Raw genomic sequence first — 4,128 nt, forward strand, 5'->3', positions numbered from 1 at the left:
AATTCGAGGAATTACCCTAATTCCTTAGTGGGTACTAGAATCCACTTAGACTGCACACAAGCCCAACTTTGGTTGGCCAACCCATGTACATCTAAGGGTAGGTTCATAATCAATTGTTTCTCTAAATAATTTTTAGTAATTTTAATTTTGCCCCAGAAACCTAATCAGTAGGCTTTGGCCTCCACTGTAAGGATCCAGTTAGGTCCAACCATTAACATGATCATACTTGGTGTATCTAACCAATGAATGATTAAGCCCAACTTTGGTTGGCTCACCTAACCACCATTAGAGAGACACTTCCAAGTCGTCATATGATGAGTGATAATTCCATTAGTCAGCAAGCACCAGGCCTTTGGGTCTGCAATGATTATTGAGTTAATGGACTCATTATCAAACCCTTAATGGGAGTCTATGACTCAGTTATCTCCATAACTTTGTCATTTTAAAGACCTAATAATTTTAGAAGATTTAAATAATTTAGAGGATGAGGTCAGATGAACCAGCTTATCATGATCCTCCCACTGGCTTCACCAAGTCAGCTTAAGGGAGACCATTAAAAGGGCTGGTCTAGGAGCACCTAAATCAGTCACACTGATTTACCTAGCAGACATGGGTCAGCTCGAATAGTCAAGTGATCCGATCAAAACATAATTTCATCAAGAGATCAGGTAAGTTCGATCAGTGGGAGGGTCTGCCAAAGCTTGCCTTAGACACCATCAGAAATGGCCAGGTAAGCGGGCTCCCAATTAAAAACCACCGGTTTGGTTTACCTTAGACACCAACTGGTTTAATTAGTTTCGATTAGATCAACCTAACAGTTCGTGCTAGACCGCTTAGCCAAGAATCAAGTCCATTTGGTTCTCGTTAAAGACATGGACTTGACCAACTACAACTATTGTAATTGATCTAGAGAATCCTTGACCTAATCTAAGACAACAATTGATTAGATTTAGTCAATTCTCTAATTAAGTCCATCTTTAATCTAACCATAGGTCTAACCCAATTAATGGACCTAATTCTCACTAACCCATTAACCCAATGTGTTATGATTTGTGTCTTAGGTTCTTCAATTCACAATCCTAGAACCTAATCAAACAACTTCTTAATTCATAATTAAGTTTTGGACTGAGGGTTGGGTTCGGCTTTTCAAAAAATAATTTTTATATTTATAAAATAATTTTATAATATGATTCTACCAACCATATTACATGTTTGATTCATAATCAAGATACAAGTAAAATAAACATGAAACTACTTTAGATCTAATCTAAACAGGTTTATGTAATTGAAATAATTTCAACTTTAAATAATTTCTTTGCTCAAAAATTATTAACAAAGAGATTTTATTTCAGATTTAAATATCTTTTAAATCTAATAAATCATAAATTTAATCTAGATCATATCTAATAAATTTATGATTAAAGATAGATCTACACAAACTAGGACAATCTTTGCACTATAAGGGGTAAACCTTACAGTAGGACAACCTTGCAGTTTGTGATTGATCTAAAATTTTAATTTTAGATTTAATAATTAGATTATAAATTAGATCTAATCTAAGAAATAATCTAGGCATGTATAAATAATCATGTAATAAAGAACCTAGGCTCTGATACCAATTGTAGGAACCAGATCTAGGGTTTCAGGGTTAGATCTTGAAACTTTTTCAAGATCATACAGCGGAAGACTAAAATAAATTAAAATTTATTTTGTAAAACCAGAGAATCCTTAGATCTAAGATCCTATTATATGATTATTATATAGTATTAAATCAAAAATTAAAATATATAAATATAGCATGAACTACATGTTGATCATATCAACATGTTTCTATACTACATCTAATGTATGTATTAAACAATAGATCAGATCTATTACCTTGCAAGTTAGATGTTCTAACCTCGTTGATCCGGGCTTAAGGATGATGTTGCAAGTCACACACGTGTCCGGCCTCTAGGAGTCATCCACACGAGCCCACGAATCTCGATCAGAAGTCCTGCTTCAGAAAATCAGCACAGTATGCTAGTACTACGCTGATCCTTCTTTGATGGTTGATCAGGTGCCTCCTTCTTCTTGATATGGACTCTTCCAAAGATGAAAAGTAGAAGGAGGAGTTTCAGATCTGAGACGCTCTCAAGAAACTTAAGATGGAGGGAGGAAAGATACAAAAATAAATAACCCTAGAAGAAGACCCTCTTCTTCTTCTCGTTTTTCTCTCTAGACATCCTAACTTGTATCTTTTATATCTCCACGACCCAAAGGTTTTCTCTCTAATTTTTGGATGGCTCAAAGGCCTCTCAAATATATATCCTCACTAAAAATTTTATGAAGAAACTCATTTTATATAGAGAGATATGATAGAGTCCTTGTCTAGGTCAAATACCTAGTCAAGACTTATCCAAACATGGCAAGATAAGGGGCGCCCAACTCTTGAGCACCTCTTCCATATTTTCATGCATAGATTACTAGAAAAGGGTACACAATGTGTACCCTAAAATCCATAAAAATTTCAAAAAAAAAATTGGATAAATTCGGTGCAAAATTGAAAGAGTTTTGGATTTCTAAAACTCTATCTCATAGAATTTGAAATCCAAACTTATTCCTTTTTGATTTGATCCAAACCACCTTCCATGTAAGAAAGAAGAGAGGAGACCTTTAGTGAACGTGGAGAGACCTGGGAGAGAGCTTTTGTCACACAAAATAAGAGGAGATTGGCGTTGAATGAGAGAGGGCGTGGGGAAGGCTTATGTGGTGCAAGGTGAAATCCTAGTCTTACTAGGATTCTATCTTATGACTTATTTTAATTTGGTTTCTCAAACCAAATCAAACCAAAATTAGATCAACCTAATTAAAATAGGTCTTAACCCAATTAAAAACCTAATTTAATCAGATTAAATTAGATTTAAATCTAATTTAATTTTCTAATCAAATTAGAAATTAGATTGACCCAAGTCCTAGTTGAACTAGGACTAGTTTTTCCTTATACTTGGCTTATCCAATAAACCAATTGGACTTGATCCAATCAAGCCCAAACCAAATCTAATTAAATTATATTTAATTAGACTTAATCTCAGCCCATTGACTTAATCAAATTAAGCCAATTAGTAATCAAATTGCTAATCAATCCTCCTGCAACACTTGCACTGGGTTAAATGTCAATCGTATTGATCATTTAACTCTAGAATGATTCTTAATCGTTGATCAACCATCCGATCAGATCACGAACTCTAATGTGTGTGACCTCATAGGTCTGAACCTAAGTTGATAGCACAGGAATAAATTTTTGTACCAATCGAAGTGACCATCTAGCAATGATACCCGATGATCGGATAGGTCGAATGTGTGGAACAACATCCTTAGAACCCATACGGATATAGTTTTCATATAATTCATTCCCCTTGACCAAAATGACCATAGGACACCCCAGAGTTCAACTGTCAACTCTGATCAGGTTGTCCACATTGTATTTCAAAATATCAAATCCATCTGATGGATTACCCTGGCCAAGGTTTTGCTAAATTGAAATACAACGACTCATTCTTCTCCAACTCTTGGAGTGGTCCAATCCCATCTCGATCACACTCTGACTTCGCAAGTATTTGACTGTGCCCAGAAGCCTTCCATCCCTGAATTAAAAATTTAGTTAGTCCAGTACCAAAGCACAGTGAGTTGCTTGCAAGTCACTGAGGCGATCTCAGGTCTAAGGAACACTTATACCTATATCCCATCAGAGACATTCTCGACAATAGAATACTCTAGAGTTGGTCACGTTCAATAATGATGTACCCTTACATCTCACCTGTATGCCATACCAGTGTCTCCACACTCCTTGGTTAAGAGGACAACCAACCCATATGGCCTACAGCGACCTATGCTCGATAGAAGCTGTCGTCCTTATTAACAGCCTATCATTTGGTCGTGAACAGTTTTAAGGACTAATCGATAAATCCTCTCTTTATCAAACTTAAATAGTCCTAAGGACTTCATCATAACAACGGAGTTCATTAGAAGATGAAAGCTTATGATGAAGATGCTAAATATATTTTATTTATTAACAAATCAATTACAATACTTGGTTGCTCAACCGTCAACAGCTTGACGATTGGCTTGGGACACATTTCCCAACAG

This window comes from Elaeis guineensis, chromosome 1, assembly GCF_000442705.2.
Source record: "Elaeis guineensis isolate ETL-2024a chromosome 1, EG11, whole genome shotgun sequence".
Taxonomy (NCBI): domain Eukaryota; kingdom Viridiplantae; phylum Streptophyta; class Magnoliopsida; order Arecales; family Arecaceae; genus Elaeis; species Elaeis guineensis.